The sequence below is a fragment of the Pseudophryne corroboree genome, chromosome 6 (assembly GCF_028390025.1).
Source record: "Pseudophryne corroboree isolate aPseCor3 chromosome 6, aPseCor3.hap2, whole genome shotgun sequence".
NCBI lineage: Eukaryota > Metazoa > Chordata > Amphibia > Anura > Myobatrachidae > Pseudophryne > Pseudophryne corroboree.
Genome location: NC_086449.1, coordinates 91012584 through 91034318, shown reverse-complemented (window position 1 = coordinate 91034318; position 21735 = coordinate 91012584). Strand labels below are relative to the sequence as shown.

Here is a 21735-nt window from a genome sequence, read left to right as displayed (position 1 = left end):
GTGACCATCTTCCCTGAAACTGATGGTCTTCCAGCACTGCTCTCCATCCTCCGAGACTGGCATCTGTTGTCATAATCTTCCAAATCTTTCCTGCCACTAGGTTCTTGTGGACCGACCACAATACTAATGAAGTCCTGGCCTGCGGCAACAAGCAAATTCTTTGGTGGAGAAGCCAGTGCATGTCTGCCCCTTGGGCAATCAGATTCATCTGAAAGGTCCTGGAAAGGGCCTGCTGTATTAGATCGACTCATAGGATGCCACCATCTTTCCTAGAAGCTTTACAAAATGCGGCGAGACTGTCCGGTTCTGCAGAACCTGGCGTATCATCTCCTTTAGGTCTCATATCTTGTCTTCTGGAAGAAACCAATTCAGATGTAATGTATCTAAAATTAGGCCCAAAAATTAAGTTTGTTGGGTGTAATGATTATTCCATACTTTGACAACCTTCTGATCCAAGGCTCCCTCTCAGAACCAGTTTATCCAGGAAGGCCAGACCATTCATCGGTTTCTGATTAAACATGGCTGAATAATCATCTTCAAAAATCCAATCTGCAACTGACAGAATCCACTTTTGCGATCATGACAGCCATGATCTTTGTAAAGATTCTCAGGGCTGATAGTTTGAATGGTAGGGCTCTGAACTGGTAGTGATTCTTGCCCACTGTGAACCGCAAGTAAGCTTGGTGTGGGGTCCAAATTGGAACATAAAAGGTACACATCCTTTATGTCCATGGAGACCATGAACTCGCCTTGTTCCAGTCCTGCAATAAGACTATTTACTTCATCTTGAATCTGAAAACTTGTAGGAACAGATTTAAAAAAATTTAGAGAATTGGTCCGACAGACCCATCTGGTTTTGGTACTACAAAAAATAAGATTTTACTCACCGGTAAATCTATTTCTCGTAGTCTGTAGTGGATGCTGGGGACTCCGTAAGGACCATGGGGATTAGCGGCTCCGCAGGAGACTGGGCACAACTAAAGAAAGCTTTAGGACTACCTGGTGTGCACTGGCTCCTCCCACTAAGACCCTCCTCCAGACCTCCGTTAGGATACTGTGCCCGGAAGAGCTGACACGATAAGGAAGGATTTTGAATCCCGGGTAAGACTCATACCAGCCACACCAATCACACCGTATAACTCGTGATACTATACCCAGTTAACAGTATGATAACAACTGAGCCTCTCAACAGATGGCTCAACAATAACCCTTTAGTTAGGCAATAATAGGATTTTGGTACTTACCAGGTAAATCCTTTTCTTTGAATCCATAGGGGGCACTGGAGTACTCTTGGGATATGGACGGGCGTAGCCGAACAAAGGCACTGAATATTCAAATTTAGGACTCTCCCCCCCCTCCATATCCCCAAGTACCTCAGTGTACTTTGCCAGTGTTTTTTACTGAGCGAACAGGATATAGAGAGGATTGACAATGGAGAATCCCTATAACATAACAGACAACCACAAAGTTGACCTGTAACCTTATTGTCAACTAAACAGTTGACACCTTAACCGATAGAACTTTATAATTTGAGCCAATCGGTGAAAATGTGTTACCATAAGCTCCTTTGAGCTTAATACCATCCAAGGTAAATTTGTTCACTAAGCTCCCTTGAGCTTAAAACAACCCAGGTAAAACTGCTCTGGGTGGGCGTCCAGTGCCCCCTATGGATTCAAAGAAAAGGATTTACCTGGTAAGTACCAAAATCCTATTTTCTTTATCATCCACTAGGGGTCACTGGAGTACTCTTGGGACGTACCAAAGCTTCCCTCGTGGGCGGGCGAGCTGTTTGATACTTGTAACAGTAGGCAGGCCAAAGCTAAATGCTGATGGCGCCACCATTAATAACGTATAAACGTGCACAAACGTGGTGCACTGAAGGCTATGTAGCCGCGTCGTAGACGCTCCACGACCCGTTGGGTCTGACATTCCCACAGAACCTGTGGGATGAACTATTACTGACGTAGGCGATTGTAACTTAGCCTTAAAGTAAGTCTGACTTGTAGTCATTATTATCCAACTGGATAATGTCTGCTGAGAAACTGGCTAACCCCAGTTTGCAGTATCATATAGAACAAACAACGTATTCATATCACGTACTGTAGACGTTCGGTACATATATAAACGCGTAACGCGTGTACCACATTCAGAATTCAAGAATGTGCTGTCCACACAGGAACCACTATTGGTATATTGATGTGAAGAATATGAAAGCGGATTTCGTCCGAAGATCTGCTTTGTCATGAGAAACTCAAATACGGTGGCTTGGAATACCAGGCACCCAAATCTGAAAACAAACCCCTTGTCGAAGTACTATTGCCGAAGCCAAGGCTAGAAGAAAAATGTTTTCCAAAGTGAGAAACTTAATCCCCATTTTTTGAAAGGGTTCCAAAATATGAAAACTTAATTCCCTTTTGTTGAAAAGGTTCCAAAAGGTGAAAACTGTCATAAATCTGAACCCCAACCTCAAATCGCCTGGCGCTGTAGGTGGGATAAATAGAGTCTGAACTTTGGTGACACCTTGTAGAAAGATGTTTACAGACGCAAATAGAGGCAAACGCTTTGAAAATAAGTTTACCACACAGATACCTGCACTCTTAGTGCAGACGAACGCAGTTTTCCATCCCATTCCGTTTAACAGAATACGGTTACTTGAAGTATGATGTTGGAAACTTCCGAGGTTTACAACCTATGTAAGCACACGAAATTTTTTAACAATGAGCTGCCTTAAGCGGCTTACTATTTCGTAACATGGTTGGTATAACCGATACAGTAACGCTCTATTTTTTTAAGAGGGCGGTCTGAACCCTCACCCTGTCAACCGCAGCTGCGGTACATAGATAATAGGTACATAGGTAACTATGGGTAAAAGAACGTTTCCTGATGTAACAGGTTGGACGTATTATGAGCGGCCCAGATCGTGTGCAAGTATTCCTTGTAAATTCGAGAACCAACTTCTCTGAAACCCATGAGATCCCACCAGTATGACTGTGACGAACTGTCTTCTGATCCGTTTTGGCAACGAAGAGAGAAGCGGAAAATGGTGTAGCTAGACACACGATGCTGAATGACCCCATGAATGTGATGTACACATACTGAACTTTGTAATTGTGGCGAGATGTCATCATGTATACTTGAGGGTAACCTCCTTGTGTGGACTCACATATGAAACACCTTTGGATTTAATGTCCAGTTTTCAAGATCCAAACCCTGACGGGTGAGATCGTGTGTCTAACAGATGTCCACTCACGGATTGATGTCTTGACATTTTTACATAATGGCGTTCTGAGCCATTGAAGATTTGAGTTACCTGCCGCATTGTCATGCGGCTTCTTGGTTCTCACTGTTGTTGAGTATGCAACTGCCGTTGCTTTGTTTGACTGCTTAAGGCCAGCGTGAGCCAGGCCTGAAAAACAAAATTACATGAAACTCACGGTTGTTTCTCTCCACAGAAATCTTTAGTAACAAGCGAAAGATTTATTCGTTCTGAAGAGAAACCAGAGTCTATCCCTGGTCCGACTGAAAGCGAATCATTTATTGCATTTGTAACATGCACAGAGTTCTAGGACATTTATCTATTGCATTGTAAAATGCACAGAGTTCTAGTACATTTATCGACAGCAATCTGTCGTGTTTTAGAACCTTTGCGTTGAATTTAACTACAAATCCTGACTCTCTGTGACTGTACAAATCCTAACTCTCTGTGACTGTCGTCCAGAGTATACGCACCCTTGTCCCTTTGTGGGAAACGCGAGTGAAGGGTGGCGAACTAATTGAAAACACATCTTTATTCTTAATAAGTGAATACAGCAATGTACCGCTAGTGTGCGCGTACTTTTGTTGTTGCTGGTGTAGTAGGTAAAAGTATTTGATTTACCGTATTTATATCTTACCTCGGAATTGATATCGTTTAAACAGACTTAGATGTGATCGTTTTCGAACTTAATCTGCTACCGCATTAGTAGCGCAAGATAGAGGAACTTTGTTGATAAATAGTTCTTATGTGAGATGAGCTATCATTGCAACATCACTTTGGTAAATACCGGAAGCGATAAGCAACGGTAGAAACGAAATGGGTAATGGTTGTGGCGATTTGCAAACGCTAGAACCTGTGATGAAGAAACCGGACTGGTAAATAGGCATTGTGAAAATCAAATGCAATTATACAATTTTGTGGCTCCAATAAGCCAAACTAACTGCAGAAAATCCATTTTCTAACTGTAGTAAATGACTTGCTGATTGATATTGCAACAGAGCTGTTTGATTTTGCTCAAACAGAGGGAAATAAGTAACTTGACTCTGTTGGTGTACTATTGCCTGGTTTATAACCCAGCAAAGATTAAATGACAACCTGCCAAACCGTTTGACAGAAGCAGTTTTGTACTCCAAGCTGTAAATAGCTGAGACATATATGAGTTTAAGTCATGAAACCTCGCAAATGTAACATGAAAAGACGCACTTCCACAATTGTAAAAGAGGACATCAAACCACTGGTTTGTTGACTGTAACGTCCTGTCGTTACAAGGCGTGACTGTTTCTTATACAGGAATAAAACGCCGTTACAAGTATACTGTATGCGCTAATGTCAGAATATCCTAAAAGGGATAAAATGCCGTTACAAGTATATCAAACTTAGGAGCAAACAAGCTCTGGCCTTGTCGCGCTTAACTAACGACAATGAAAATAACCGGCGTTAGCAGAAGCTTTACAGATATACTCTGCAGCTTGTTTAACCGTGATCGACCTGGTTTCATACATAGAATCTAGTGACCCAAATGTATCTGGGGTTTTTATCATGTTTGACAGAAACGCATATACCAATGGCGGATCGCGTAATTTTGGAAACGATTATGTATGGTTGTCCAAAACCCCGCACTATCTGAGTGCTGGACTAATGTACCCTTCTCACTGGTAGTTATCGGTGTGAGATTTGACATAGAATCGTGCATTAAATATAAGACCAGTGAAATAAACACTCTGGTACCCAAAGGTAAATTGTCCCTTTGGAAAGATTGTCTTTTGTTAGCGCTGGCGGAGTTATTCCGAGACTCCGATTACCGCTGTTTTAATTTGGATTGCCAATGTTAACATTTTTAGTCTGCACTAGAGCCTTATTCGCTATGTAGACAGACATCTTAATAGGCAACAGACAGACACTTGCACGACTTAATAAAGTTATTATATGGCATATATATCTATATATATATGTTATTGCTGAACAGCATATTTATTAGGAAACTAAAGTGTTCCTTATGTGAAAAGCAGTTCACATAGGCATGAAACCCGAACCAAATTCCTACTAACACCCCTGCGCCTTCTGGTGGCTTAAAGATGTAGAGCAGGAATGTTCTAGAATTATCCTAAACGAAAAATTCCCACTAACACCCCTGCGCCACCTTGTGGAGTAGAGGTGTATTGCCGGAATGTTCTGGAATTATAACTGGAAAAACAGCAATGATTAAAAAAGGCGTCATGTTTTCACATAAAATCACAGTACAGGTTACCTGCTGCATTTTTAATATAGACTTAATAGCCTATTATACAGATTATACAGTGTAGGATACAGTAAAATACATGTATTTTCTTGCAGTGTTAACAGAAAATAACAGAAAACATGGTTAAACCTGCAATAGATTATGCCACTGATAGCCTATTGCCAACCAAAGCCTCATATATATATTATATATATAAAATGCTTAACATATAACAGTTCATACTGATATTAGACACAGTCTGGCAGCAACAAGCTTCATTATATATTAGATATATAAAATGTGCTGAACATATAATCACAGTTCCCACTGATCTTATATCTACAGTCTTATACTGATAATATAGCCCCTGATTCTGTTTAAAACGCTGCGCTGCTTATTTTTAACCCATGCAGCCTTTGCTGCTGCTATGGGCATTACTCCCCCTCCCCCCCCTCGTCTCCCCATGTTACCTGCAGCGTACGGGGTTCGAGGTGCAGGGAGAGCAGGAGATCGATAGCAAAAGAGCGCTGTATATATCGCCGGGGAGCCATCCGGACAAGCGGGCGGCGTAGTACACAGTCTCCTGTGTCCGGCATCAGCAGCGTGTCATTGAAAGAGCGGCCGGCGTCCGTGAGTGACGTGCGGCCGCTCTTTAACATACAGGAAAGTCTCGGCAGTCTCCGTGCGTGTAATGGTGCCGGGCATTAGCGCAGTGAGAGCGGCCGGCGTCTGAGTGACGTGCGGCCGCTCTGTTCAGCACACGGAGTCTCTCTGCGGCGGCCCCCCTCTGTAGTGGTGCCGGGCATCAGCACAGTGAGAGCGGCCGGCGTCTGAGTGACGTGCGGCCGCTCTGTTCAGCACACGGAGTCTCTCTGCGGCGGCCCCCCTCTGTAGTGGTGCTGGGCATCAGCACAGTGAGAGCGGCCGGCGTCTGAGTGACGTGCGGCCGCTCTGCGCATAGTTTAGCAGGACCTTCAGCGGCACTTAGTGGCGGGTACTTAACACATTCACACACAGCAGGGCGGCAGCGTGAGCTGACCGCCCTGACACCCCTACCTTGTGCCGTTTTCATCCTGGCTGTGACGAGCTTCTCTGTGTAAGCTTCGTTGCAGCCTCCAGCTTCTCATCTGTGACGGGGCTTCTGTTGTAAGCTCCTTGCAGATGTAGTTTCTTCCAGCTCTTTGTCTCATCCTGGCTGTGACGGAGCTTCTTCCTGTAAGCTCCGTTCAGTTTGCAGGAGACAGTGGCTGCCTGTGGCTGTGAGGGTGCTCTTTGTGAGGACCGACACGCCATGCGCTGCCTTGTAGCGCCTGTGGCTGTGAGGGTGCTCTTTGTGAGGACCGACACGCCATACGCTGCCCTGCAGCGGCACCATCCCGGACCCAAGTTTTTCCAGAAACTGGGACGGGAAGTGTAAAAATTAAAAATAAAATAAAAATAAAAATCTTCTGAAAAGTGGCCATTGCCACAAGCCGATGTTCATCTGTGAGCACCGAAAAAAACACTGGCAAAGTACACTGAGGTACTTGGGGATATGGAGGGGGGGGAGAGTCCTAAATTTGAATATTCAGTGCCTTTGTTCGGCTACGCCCGTCCATATCCCAAGAGTACTCCAGTGACCCCTAGTGGATGATAAAGAAAACTATATACAAGTATTGCAGACAATCCGCACTTGGGATGGGCGCCCAGCATCCACTACGGACTACGAGAAATAGATTTACCGGTGAGTAAAATCTTATTTTCTCTAACGTCCTAAGTGGATGCTGGGGACTCCGTAAGGACCATGGGGATTATACCAAAGCTCCCAAACGGGCGGGAGAGTGCGGGTGAGTCTGCAGCACCGAATGAGCAAACTCAAGGTCCTCCTCAGCCACGGTATCAAACTTGTAGACTCTTGCAAGAGTGTTTTAACCCGACCAAGTAACAGCTCGGCAAATTTGTAAAGCCGAGACCCCTCGGGCAGCCGCCCAAGAAGAGTCCACTTTCCTCGTGGAATGGGCTTTCACAGATTTAGGGTGCGGCAGTCCAGCCGCAGAATGTGCAAGTTGAATCGTGCTACAGATCCAGCGAGCCATAGTCTGCTTAGAAGCAGGAGCACCCAGCTTGTTGGGTGCATACAGGATAAATAGCGAGTCAGTTTTCCTGACTCCAGCCGTCCTGGAAACATACTTTTCAGGGCCCTGACTACGTCCAGAAACTTGGAATCCTCCAAGTCCCAAGTAGCCGCAGGCACCACAATAGGTTGGTTCACATGAAAAACTGCTACCACCTTAGGAAGTAATTGGGAACGAGTCCTCAATTCCGCCTTATCCATATAAAATACAGATAAGGGCTTTTGACAAAGCCGCCAATTCTGATACACGCCTGGCCGACGCCAAGGCCCACAGCATGACCACTTTCCACGTGAGGTATTGTAGCTCCACGGATTTACGTGGCTCAACTCAATGCGACTTCAGGAAATCCAACGGTTGAGATCCCACGGTGCCACTGGAGGCACAAACGGGGGCCGACTATGCAGCACTCCCTTAACAAAAGTCTGAACTTCAGGCAGTGAAGCCAGTTCTATTTTGGAAGAAGATCGATAGAGCCGAAATCTGGGCCTTAATGGAACCCAATTTTAGGCCCATAGTCACCTCTGACTTGTAGGAAGTGCAGAAAGCGACCTAGATGAAATTCCTCCTTTGGGGCCTTACTGGCCTCACAGCACGCAACCTATTTCTGCCATATGCGGTGATAATGGTTTGCGTTCACTTCTTTCCTAGCTTTAAATAGCGTAGGGATAACTTCCTCCGGAATGCCCTTTTCCTTCAGGATCCGGCGTTCAACCGCCATGCCGTCAAACGCAGCCACGGTACGTCTTGGAACAGACAGGCCCCCTGCTGCAGCAGGTCCTGTCTGAGTGGCAGAGGCCATGGGTCCTCAGATCATTTCTTGGAGTTCTGGGTACCAAGCTCTTCTTGGCCACCTGGAACTTCTTACTCCTCTCATTCTCATAACCCTGGGTATGAGAGGCAGAGAAGGGAACACATACACCAACTGGTACACCTACGGTGTTACCAGAGCGTCCACAGCTATCGCCTGAGGGTCCCTTGACCTGGCGCAATATCTTTGTAGCTTTTTGTTGAGGCGGGACGCCATCCTGTCCACCTGTGGCCTTTCCCCACGGTGTACAATCATTTGGAAGACTTCTGGTTGAAGTCCCCACTCTCTCGGGTGGAGGTCGTGTCTGCTGAGAAAGTCTGCTTCTCAGTTGTCCACTCCGGGAATGAACACTGCTGACAGTGCTAACACATGATTTTCCGCCCATCGGAGAATCCTTGTGGCTTCTGCCATCACCATCCTGCTTCTTGTGCCGCCCTGTCGGTTTACATGAGCGACCGCCGTGATGTTGTCCGACTGGATCAGCACCGGCCGGTGTTGAAGCAGGGGTCTAGCCTGACTTAGGGCATTGTAAATGGACCATAGTTCCAGAACATTTATGTGTAGGGAAGTCTCCTGACTTTTCCATAGGCCTTGGAAGTTTCTTCCGTGTGTGACTGCCCCCCAGCCTTGAAGGCTGGCATCCGTGGTCACCAGGACCCAGTCCTGTATGCCGAATCTGCGGCCCCCTAGAAGATGAGCACTCTGCAGTTACCACCACAGCGACACCCTGGCCCTTGGAGACAGGGTTATCCGCTGATGCATCTGAGGATGCGACCCGGACCACTTGTCCAACAGATCCCACTGGAAGATCCTTGCATGGGACTTGGCGAATGGAAATTTCTTCGTAAGAAGCTACCATCTTTCCCAAGGCTCGCGTGCATAGATGCACCGATCCCTGTATTTGTATTAGGAGGTCTCCGTCTAGAGACGCCAACTCCTTGGACTTCTCCTCCGGGAGAAACCCTTTTTATCCTGTTCTGTGTCCAGAACCATACCCAGGAACAGTAGACGTGTCGTAGGAACCAGCTGCGACTTTGGAATATTCAGAATCCAGCCGTGCTGTTGCATCACTTCGAGATAGTGCTACTCCGCCGAACAACTGCTCCCTGGACCTCGCCTTTATAAGGAGATCGTCCAAGTACGGGATAAGTACTTCGGCCATTACCTTGGTAAATACCCTCGGTGCCGGGGACAGACCCACGGCAACGTCTGGAATTGGTAATGACAATCCTGTGCCACACTTTTGAGGTACACCTGGTGACGAGGGTAAATAGGGACATGCAGGTAAGTATCCTTGATGTCCAGTGATACCCTGAAATTTTCCAGGCTTGCAATAATCGCCCTGAGCAATTCCATTTTGAACTTGAACCTTCGTATATAAAAGTGTTCAAGGATTTCAATTTTAGAATGGGTCTCACCGAACCGTCTGGTTTCGGTACCACAACATTTTGGAATAGTAACCCCGGCCTTGTTGAAAGAAGGGTACCTTGATTTCACCTGCTGGAAGTACAGCTTGTGAATTGCCGCCAGTACTACCTTTCTCAGAGGGCAGCAGGCAAGGCTGATGTGAGGCGAGGGGGAGTCGTCTCGAACTCCAGCCTGTATCCCTGTGATACTACTTGCAGAACCTAGGGATCAACCTGTGGGCAAGCCCACTGATCCCTGCAGTTCCCGAGACGTGCCCCCACCGCACCTGTCTCCACCTGTGGAGCCCCAGCGTCATGCGGTGGACTCCAAGGAAGCGAGGGAAGATATTTGATCCTGGAACTGGCTGACAGGTGCAGCTTTTACCTTCTTCCCTTGTCTCTGTGCAGAAAGAAAGCGCCTTTGACCCGCTTGCTTTTCTGAAGCCGAAAGGACTGTACCTGAAAATACAGTGCTTTCTTTAGGCTTTTGTGAGGAAACCTGAGGTAAAAAATTTTTCTTCCCAGCTGTTGCTGTGGATACGAGGTCCCAGAGACCATCCCCAAACAATTCCTCACCCTTATAAGGCAGAATCTCCATGTGCCTTTTAAATGCAATATCACCTGTCCACTGCCGGGTTTCTACTACCCTCCTGGCAGAATGGACATTGCATTAATTCTGGATGCCAGCCGGCAAATATCCCTCTGTGCATCCTTTATATATAAGATAACGTCTTAAATATGCTCAATGTTAGCAAAATATTAATATTATCTGACAGGGTGTCAGACCACGCTGCAGCAGCACTATTTATGCTGAGGCAATTGCAGGTTTCAGTATATAACCTGAGTGTGTAAATACAGACTTCAGGATCACCTCCTGCTTTTTATCAGCAGGTTCCTTCAAGGTGGCCGTATCCTAAGACGGCAGTGCCACCTTTTGACAAACGTGTGAGCGCCTTATCCACCCTAAGGGATATCTCCCAACGTGACCTATCCTCTGGCGGGAAAGGGTACGCCATCAGTAACTTTTTAGAAATGACCAGTTTCTTATCGGGGGAAACCACGCTTCTTTACACACTTCATTCATTTGATGGGGGAACAAAACACTGGCTGCTTTTTCTCCCCAAAAATAAAACCCCTTTTATGTGGTACTTGGGTTCATGTCAGAAAATGCGTAACATTTTTTCATTGCCGAGATCATGTAACGGATGTTCCTAGTGGATTGTGTATATGTCTCAACTTTGTCGACACTGGAGTCAGACTCCGTGTCGACATCTGTGTCTGCTATCTGAGGTAACGGGCGTTGTTTGAGCCCCTGATGGCCTTTGAGACACCTGGGCAGACGCGGGCTGAGAAGCCGGCTGTCCCACAGCTGTTACGTCATCCAGCCTTTTATGTAAGGAGTTGACACTGTCGGTTAATACCTTCCACCTATCCATCCACTCTGGTGTCGGCCCCACAGGGGGCGACATCCCATTTATCGGCCTCTGCTCCGCCTCCACGTAACCTTCCTCATCCAACATGTCAACACAGCCGTACCGACACACCGCACACACACAGGGAATGCTCTGACTGAGGACAGGACCCCACAAAGTCCTTTGGGGAGACCGAGAGAGAGTATGCCAGCACACAACAGAGCGCTATATAATGCAGGGATTAACACTATAACTGAGTGATTTTTCCCCAAATAGCTGCTTGTATACATATATTGCGCCTAAATTTAGTGCCCCCCCCCCCCCTCTTTTTAACCCTTTGAGCCTGAAAACTACAGGGGAGAGTCTGGGGAGCCGTCTTCCAGCTGCACTGTGAAGAGAAAATGGCGCCAGTGTGCTGAGGGAGAAGCCCCGCCCCCTTTTCGGCTGACTTTCTCCCGCTTTTTCTGTGATACTGGCAGGGGTAATTTTACATCTATATAGCCTCTGGGACTATATATGATGTATATTTTGCCAGCCAAGGTGTTATTTATTGCCCGCAATCTACTTATCCAATTCTGGACATAATAAAGCCTCCCCTAGAGAAAGGATTCCCTCTACTGCATTCTTGGAATCAGAATCTACTTGCCATTCTGAGCCACAGAATCCTTCTGGCTGATATAGCAGAGATGCATGATGGTATTGTGTTAGCATCCTTCATGGCCTGGCACATGTATGTAGCAGATTCACAGATATCCATTTCCTCCTGGCTGTTTTCTTCTACAGCCTGAATATGGCCAGCCCATGCTATAATTGATTTAGACACCCAAGCACTAATTGTAGGTCTCTGCGATGCTCCAGCCGCCACAAAGATGTGTTGTGCCCAACTTACGATCTGACATACTTTAGTATAATCACATTTGGCATCAGCAAGATTGTCTCAGACAGTATAGCCAGAGAAGCATCTACAATTGGCAGAACCGCCCACTTGGACATGACACCCTTAGGTAGTGGGTAGTTTGCTGTGAATTCCTTAGAATTCAAAAGTTTAATCGGGCTGCTTCCATGCTTCAGCCATTTTATCTTTGAGTGAGGAATTGGGGGGGGGGGGGGGGGGGAGATTTTACCACTTACCGGTAAATCTATTTCTCGTAATCCGTAGAGGATGCTGGGACTCCGTAAGGACTATGGGGAATAGACTGGCTCCGCAGGAGACATGGGCACTTTAATAAAGACTTTAGACTCTGGGTGTGCACTGGCTCCTCCCTCTATGCCCCTCCTACAGACCTCAGTTAGAGAAACTGTGCCCAGAGGAGATGGGCAGTACGAGGAAAGGATTTTTGTTAATCCAAGGGCAAGATTCATACCAGCCACACCGTATAACTTGTGATAAACTACCCAGTTAACAGTATGAACAAACATAGTCTCGGTCCAAACCAGTGAACTATAATATAACCCTTATGTAAGCAATAACTCAATACAAGTCTTGCAGGAGAAGTCCGCACTTGGGACGGGCGCCCAGCATCCTCTACGGACTACGAGAAATAGATTTACCGGTAAGTGTAAAATCTTATTTTCTCTAACGTCCTAGAGGATGCTGGGACTCCGTAAAGACCATGGGGATTATACCAAAGCTCCCAAACGGGCGGGAGAGTGCAGATGACTCTGCAGCACCGATTGAGCAAACAGGAGGTCCTCCTCAGCCATGGTATCAAACTTATAGAACTTTGCAAAAGTGTTTGACCCCGACCAAGTAGCAGCTCGGCACAGCTGTAGTGCAGAGACTCCTCGGGCAGCCGCCCAAGACGAGCCCACCTTCCTAGTGGAATGGGCCTTAACCGATTTTGGTAACAGCAATCCTGCCGTAGAATGCGCCTGCTGAATCGTGTTACAGATCCAGCGAGCAATAGTCTGCTTTGAAGCAGGGCCACCAACCTTGTTGGCTGCATACAGGACAAACTGTGCTTCTGTTTTTCTGATCCTAGCCTTTCTGGCCACGTAAATTTTCAAAGCCCTGACCACATCAAGGGACTCGGAATCCTCCAAGTCACGTGTAGCCACAGGCACGACAATAGGTTGGTTCATATGAAAGGAAGAGACCACCTTAGGTAGGAATTGAGTATGGGTCCGCAACTCCGCTCTATCCATATGGAAAACCAGATGGTAGCTTTATATTTCAACTCCACTGTTTTAAGTGGTTCAAACCAATGTAACTTTAGGAAACTTACCACGTTAAGGTCCCAAGGTGCCACCGGAGGTACAAAAGGAGGCTGAATATGCAGTACTCCCTTCACAAAAGTCTGTACTTCAGGTAAAGAGGCCAATTCCTTTTGAAAGAAAATGGATAAGGCCGAAATCTGAACTTTAATGGAGCCTAATTTTAGGCCCAAATTCACTCCAGTTTGTAGGAAGTGAAGAACGGCCTAGATGGAATTCTTCCGTAGGAGCATTCCTGGCCTCACACCAAGAAACATTATCGCCATATTCGGTGATAATGTTTATACGTCACGTCCTTCCTAGCCTTTATTAGCTTAGGAATGACCTCATCCGGAATACCTTTTTCTGCTAGGATCCGGCGTTCAACCGCCATGCCATCAAACACAGCAGCGGTAAGTCTTGGAACAGACAGGGACCTTGTTGCAACAGGTCCTGCCTTAGAGGAAGATGTCACGGATCTTCTGAGAGCATTTCTTGCAGATCTGGATACCAGGTCCTTCGTGGCCAATCTGGAACAATGAGAATTGTTCTCACTCTTTCTTATTATCCTCAACACCTTGGGTATGAGTGGAAGAGGAGGAAAAGAATTTACTTACCGATAATTCTATTTCTCGGAGTCCGTAGTGGATGCTGGGGTTCCTGAAAGGACCATGGGGAATAGCGGCTCCGCAGGAGACCGGGCACAAAAGTAAAGCTTTCCGATCAGGTGGTGTGCACTGGCTCCTCCCCCTATGACCCTCCTCCAAGCCAGTTAGGTACTGTGCCCGGACGAGCGTACACAATAAAGGAGGAATTTTGAATCCCAGGTAAGACTCATACCAGCCACACCAATCACACCGTACAACTTGTGATCTAAACCCAGTTAACAGTATGATAACAGCGGAGCCTCTGAAAAGATGGCTCACAACAATAATAACCCGATTTTTGTAACTATGTACAAGTATTGCAGATAATCCGCACTTGGGATGGGCGCCCAGCATCCACTACGGACTCCGAGAAATAGAATTATCGGTAAGTAAATTCTTATTTTCTCTATCGTCCTAGTGGATGCTGGGGTTCCTGAAAGGACCATGGGGATTATACCAAAGCTCCCAAACGGGCGGGAGAGTGCGGATGACTCTGCAGCACCGAATGAGAGAACTCCAGGTCCTCCTTAGCCAGGGTATCAAATTTGTAGAATTTAGCAAACGTGTTTGCCCCTGACCAAGTAGCTGCTCGGCAAAGTTGTAAAGCAGAGACCCCTCGGGCAGCCGCCCAAGATGAGCCCACCTTCCTTGTGGAATGGGCATTTACATATTTTGGCTGTGGCAGGCCTGCCACAGAATGTGCAAGCTGAATTGTATTACACATCCAACTAGCAATAGTCTGCTTAGAAGCAAGAGCACCCAGTTTGTTGGGTGCATACAGGATAACAGCAAGTCAGTTTTCCTGACTCCAGCCGTCCTGGAACATATTTTCAGGGCCCTGACAACATCTAGCAACTTGGAGTCCTCCAAGTCCCTATAGGTGCAAGGCACCACAATAAGCTGGTTCAGGTGAAACACTGACACCACCTTAGGGAGAGAACTGGGGACGAGTCCGCAGCTCTGCCCTGTCCGAATGGACAAACAGATATGGGCTTTTTTGAGAAAAAACCACCAATTTGACACTCGCCTGGTCCAGGCCAGGGCCAAGAGCATGGTCACTTTTCATGTGAGATGCTTCAAATCCACAGATTTGACTGGTTTTAAACCAATGTGATTTGAGGAATCCCAGAACTACGTTGAGATCCCACAGTGCCACTGGAGGCACAAAAGGGGGTTGTATATGCAATACTCCCTTGACAAACTTCTGGACTTCAGGAACTGAAGCCAATTCTTTCTGGAAGAAAATCGACAGGGCCGAAATTTGAACCTTAATGGACCCCAATTTGAGGCCCATAGACACTCCTGTTTGCAGGAAATGCAGGAAACGACCGAGTTGAAATTTCTTTGTGGGGCCTTCCTGGCCTCACACCACGCAACATATTTTCGCCACATGTGGTGATAATGTTGTGCGGTCACCTCCTTTCTGGCTTTGACCAGGGTAGGAATGACCTCTTCCGGAATGCCTTTTTGCCTTAGGATCCGGCTTTCCACCGCCATGCCGACAAACGCAGCTGCGGTAAGTCTTGGAACAGACATGGTACTTGCTGAAGCAAGTCCCTTCTTAGCGGCAGAGGCCATAAGACCTCTGTAAGCATCTCTTGAAGTTCCGGGTACCAAGTCCTTCTTGGCCAATCCGGAGCCATGAGTATAGTTCTTACTCCTCTACGTCTTATAATTCTCAGCACCTTAGGTATGAGAAGCAGAGGGAACACATACACCGACTGGTACACCCACGGTGTTACCAGAACGTCCACAGCTATTGCCTGAGGGTCTCTTGACCTGGCGCAATACCTGTCCCGTTTTTTGTTCAGACTGGATGCCATCATGTCCACCTTTGGTATTTCCCAACGGTTTACAATCATGTGGAAAAAACTTCCCGATGAAGTTTCCACTCTCCCGGGTGGAGGTCGTGCCTGCTGAGGAAGTCTGCTTCCCAGTTTCCATTCCCGGGATGAAACACTGCTGACAGTGCTATCACATGATTTTCCGCCCAGCGAAAAGTCCTTGCAGTTTTTGCCATTGCCCTCCTGCTTCTTGTGTCGCCCTGTCTGTTTACGTGGGCGACTGCCGTCTTGTTTTTCCCACTGGATCAATACCGGCTGACCTTGAAGCAGAGGTCTTGCTAAGCTTAGAGCATTATAAATTTACCCTTAGCTCCAGTATATTTATGTGGAGAAAAGTCTCCAGACTTGATCACACTCCCTGGAAATTTTTTCCTTGTGTGACTGCTCCCCAGCCTCTCGGGCTGGGCTCCGTGGTCACCAGCATCCAATCCTGAATGCCGAATCTGCGGCCCTCTAGAAGATGAGCACTCTATAACCACCACAGGAGAGACACCCTTGTCCTTGGATATAGGGTTATCCGCTGATGCATCTGAAGATGCGATCCGGACCATTTGTCCAGCAGATCCCACTGAAAAGTTCTTGCGTGAAATCTGCCGAATGGAATTGCTTCGTAGGAAGCCACCATTTTTACCAGGACCCTTGTGCAATGATGCACTGTTTTTAGGAGGTTCCTGACTAGCTCGGATAACTCCCTGGCTTTCTCTTCCGGGAGAAACACCTTTTTCTGGACTGTGTCCAGAATCATCCCTAGGCACAGCAGACGTGTCGTCGGGATCAGCTGCGATTTTGGAATATTTAGAATCCACCCGTGCTGTTGTAGCAGTATCCTAGATAGTGCTACTCCGACCTCCAACTGTTCCCTGGACTATGCCCTTATCAGGAGATCGTCCAAGTAAGGGATAATTAAGACGCCTTTTCTTCGAAGAAGAATCATCATTTCGGCCATTACCTTGGTAAAGACCCAGGGTGCCGTGGACAATCCAAACGGCAGCGTCTGAAACTGATAGTGACAGTTCTGCACCACGAACCTGAGGTACCCTTAGTGAGAAGGGCAAATTTGGGACATAGAGGTAAGCATCCCTGATGTCCCGGGACACTATATAGTCCCCTTCTTCCTGGTTCGTTATCACCGCTCTGAGTGACTCCATCTTGATTTGAACCTTTGTAAGTGTTCAAAAATTTTTTTTTTTTTTTTTTTTTTTTAAGAATAAGTCTCACCTAGCCTTCTGGCTTCAGTACCACAATATAGTGTGGAATAATACCCCTTTTCTTGTAGTAGGAGGGGTAATTTAATTATCACCTGCTGGGAATACAGCTTGTGAATTTTTTCCCATACTGCCTCCTTGTCGGAGGGAGACCTTGGTAAAGCAGACTTCAGGAGCCTGCGAAGGGGAAACGTCTCGACATTCCAATCTGTACCCCTGGGATACTACTTGTAGGATCCAGGGGTCCTGTACGGTCTCAGCGCCATGCTGAGAACTTGTCAGAAGCGGTGGAACGCTTCTGTTCCTGGGAATGGGCTGCCTGCTGCAGTCTTCTTCCCTTTCATCTATCCCTGGGCAGATATGATCTTATAGGGACGAAAGGACTGAGGCTGAAAAGACGGTGTCTTTTTCTGCAGAGATGTGACTTAGGGTAAAAACGGTGGATTTTCCAGCAGTTGCCGTGGCCACCAGGTCCGATGGACCGACCCCAAATAACTCCTCTTCCTTTATACGGCAATACACCTTTGTGCCATTTGGACTCTGCATCACCTGACCCCTGTCGTGTCCATAACATCTTCTGGCAGTTATGGACATCGCATTTACTCTTGATGCCAGAGTGCAAATATCCCTCTGTGCATCTCGCATATATAGAAATGCATCCTTTAAATGCTCTATAGTCAATAAAATACTGTCCCTGTCAAGGGTATCAATATTTTTAGTCAGGGAATCCGACCAAGCCACCCCAGCTCTGCACATCCAGGCTGAGGCGATCGCTGGTCGCAGTATAACACCAGTATGTGTGTATATACTTATGATATTTTCCAGCCTCCTGTCAGCTGGTCCTTGAGGACGGCCCTATCTATAGACGGTACCGTCACTTGTTTTGATAAGCGTGTGAGCGCCTTATCCACCCTAAGGGGTGTTTCCCAACGCGCCCTAACTTCTGGCGGGAAAGGGTATACCGCCCATAATTTTCTATCGGGGGGAACCCACGCATCACACACTTTATTTAATTTATCTGATTCAGGAAAAACTATGGTAGTTTTTTCACATCCCACATAATACCCTCTTTTGTGGTACTTGTAGTATCAGAAATATGTAACACCTCCTTCTTTGCCTTTAACGTGTGGCCCTAATAAGGAATACGTTTGTTTATTCACCGTCGACACTGGATTCAGTGTCCCTGTCTGTGTCTGTGTCGACCGACTAAAGTAAACAGCGTTTTAAAAACCCCTGACGGTGTTTTTGAGACGTCTGGACCGGTACTAATTGTTTGTCGGCCGTCTCATGTCGTCAACCGACCTTGCAGCGTGTTGACATTATCACGTAATTCCCTAAATAAGCCATCCATTCCGGTGTCGACTCCCTAGAGAGTGACATCACCATTACAGGCAATTGCTCCGCCTCCTCACCAACATTGTCCTCCTACATGTCGACACACGTACCGACACACAGCACACACAGGGAATGCTCTGATAGAGGACAGGACCCACTAGCCCTTTGGAGAGACAGAGGGAGAGTTTGCCAGCACACACCAAAAACGCTATAATTATATAGGGACAACCTTATATAAGTGTTTTCCCTTATAGCATCTTTTTTATATATTTCTAACGCCAAATTAGTGCCCCCCCTCTCTGTTTTAACCCTGTTTCTGTAGTGCAGTGCAGGGGAGAGCCTGGGAGCCTTCCCTCCAGTCTTTCTGTGAGGGAAAATGGCGCTGTGTGCTGAGGAGATAGGCCCCGCCCCTTTTTGGCGGCCTCGTCTCCCGCTCTTAACGGATTCTGGCAGGGGCTTAATATCTCCATATAGCCTCCGGAGGCTATATGAGGTATTTTTAGCCAAAATAGGTATTCATTTGCCTCCCAGGGCGCCCCCCTCCCAGCGCCCTGCACCCTCAGTGACTGCCGTGTGAAGTGTGCTGAGAGGAAAATGGCGCACAGCTGCAGTGCTGTGCGCTACCTTTAGAAGACTGAGGAGTCTTCTGCCACCGATTCTGGACCTCTTCTTACTTCAGCATCTGCAAGGGGGCCGGCGGCAAGGCTCCGGTGACCATCCAGGCTGTACCTGTGATCGTCCCTCTGGAGCTGATGTCCAGTAGCCAAGAAGCCAATCCATCCTGCACGCAGGTGAGTTCACTTCTTCTCCCCTAAGTCCCTCGTTGCAGTGATCCTGTTGCCAGCAGGACTCACTGTAAAATCAGGATTTTGGTACTTACCGATAAATCCCTTTCTCCGATTCCACAGGGGCCACTGGAGTGTAGTTACAATGGGGAGATAGTAGGTGGTATTGGTAGCTGGCACTTTAAAAATTCTCACACTGTGGCTAGCTCCTCCCCTACTATCTCCCCTCCAAGCCAGTCTACGTTAAACTGTGCCCGAGGAGAGCTGTAATAAACAAACCGTAAGGTAGAGGAGGTTAACGACGCCCTGTAAACCAGGCGAACACAAACTAAACCTGGAACAGAACCTGACAAAAAACCAGGCTAGCCTGAACCCAACAAGCAGTCATATGGTGATCTGCAATCGTTAATCAAACAAAAATCAGGAGAAACAGCGCTGGGCGGGCGTCCAGTGGCCCCTGTGGAATCGGAGAAAGGGATTTATCGGTAAGTACCAAAATCCTGATTTCTCCTTCATCCACTAGGGGCCACTGGAGTGTAGTTACAATGGGGACGTCCCAGAGCTCCCAAAAAACGGGTGGGAAAGCGCTGAGAGTCCTGTAAAAACTGCTCGGCCAAACAGTGATGCAGAGGCCGTAAAAGTGTCAAACTTGTAGAATTTGACAAAACGAATGTCGGTTTGACCAAGTAGCCGCCCGACAAAATATTCATGGAGACCCCGCGGGCGGCTGCCCACGAAGGTCTTACAATGCGCGTAAAGCGCGCTGAATTGGAAAACGGAGGTTCCCTAGTAACCGCCAAGAAGACTGTCTGATGATCAGATGTATCCAACTGTCCAGCATATGCTGGGGCCCCGGCTATTTAGTACGGGAGCATCGTCCAGAGCAAAGAAGAAAAAACACTTCATCGAATAGCCTGAGACCTCTGTAGAGAGAGTTGACGAGCCCTGACAACATTCAGAGAGGATTGAAAACCACTAGTGTCAGATTTATATGAAAAATGGACCTCCCCTCTGGAAGAAACGACCGCTGAGGCCGAAGCCGAGCCCGGGGAGTTGCCAATAGAGTACTCCCTGAACAAGAGGCCGAACTTACGGCCGCTAGGCTAATCTCATTTGGAAGAAAAGCGAAAAAGGCAGAGACCTAAAATTCCGGTCAGTGTGGTTTGAAGCGCAGCGGAGCAAAAAACCTCCCAGAGAAACCAGAGATGAATGGTAACTGGAAGAAGGGGGAAAAACCCCCTTTTATCTTCATTATGTTCCATAAAGTTTTCCCAAAGTGGCAAAAGCGAGAAGAGGTAATAGACTTCTGAAATCGGAGCCCAGTAGGCCTAACCGAACTAGGGAACTCCTCCCTTCTGAGGTCTCGTGAACAGTCACACGGGTAACCGAAACCAGTGTAAAATTGAACAAGGAGAAAAAAAAAGGAGCCTGTTGAAGTAGACAGTCCCGTCGAGGTAGGAGCCAAGGCTCCTCTACTGACAACAGGCGTATCTGTATCTTCAAGTCATGCGTGGCCCAACCAGCGCCACCGAGAGGACTAGCACGCATAATCCCCTCCTGTGTTACTGAACATGAAGTAGAAATAGAAAAGGAGGCAGGATAGAATAACCAGAAAACTCCCCGGAGCCCTGAGGGCCTCCACGGCTACTGCCGTCCGAGAGTAATAAAGGGTTAAAGAGTCAGTCAGAACGCCCTGAGGTCGATCCGAAATCTCCGCCCACAGCGGACCAGCTGACAAAACTCCGGGGCATGTTCCCTCACCCAGGAGTCTGACCTGGTGGCTTGATCTGGAAACAAGATTGTTGTCCCCCGTTCCGAGAGGAATGGAGGCGACCACTCATTACGTCGCAACTTGACTGAAGAAATAGAGTCTCTGGTGCCGAGGAATGAAAAAACCTCTGACGGACCGTGTTGAGAAACGTCTATGCGGAGCATAAATTGGATCTGTGTCGAATCAGAAGCTCGTGGATCCTCCGGATATTCAGAAGCCACCTAATGTACAGAGTGGGATAGTAGCAGTAAATTGTCCCATTAGGGAACCAACGTCACCCACTGCCCTTGAAAAAGAGTTATTCTGTTATCTTCCTAAACTCTGTGGGAGCGGAAGAGAGAAGAGTAAAGGACTTACAGTGAAAATGAGAATCCTGTTAAGGGGGAATCTGAGAAAAGCCTGTCCAACGGAAATCAGTAAACAGGCATCTCTGAAGACAAGGGACACGTAAAACTCCCTTTCTTGTTTAAACTAGCAATCACAGACTAAAAGGATTGTAAGGCCAGAATAGGCCTGTCCGAGCCACTTGGCTTCGGAACGTGAAAAGAAAACAAAGGCCTGAGAACTGTCCTAATTCAAATGATATGTGTAAAACAGGGATCAACACCCTTTGCGGTTAGAAACCTATGGAGCGCAGCCTGCAGTATGACTCTCTTGTCATCGTAAATCAGCCGACCCATGCCGAGGGACTCCTGAGACGGTTGTAACCGCCCAAGCCTTCTCCCATCGACCTGCGCCTAC

General features: G+C 47.3%; 1 protein-coding gene and 1 non-coding gene across 2 annotated transcripts in view; both read right to left on the bottom strand.

The window, feature by feature from the left end:
- The window catches only part of DNMT1 (DNA methyltransferase 1), a 91510-nt gene that overhangs the window by 30549 nt on the left and 39226 nt on the right, over positions 1–21735 (bottom strand). The gene's annotated exons all lie outside the window — the stretch shown is intronic.
- Positions 3388–3506, bottom strand: LOC134938721 (U5 spliceosomal RNA). Its single transcript, XR_010181221.1, has one exon. It is a non-coding gene; the product is annotated as a U5 spliceosomal RNA (small nuclear RNA).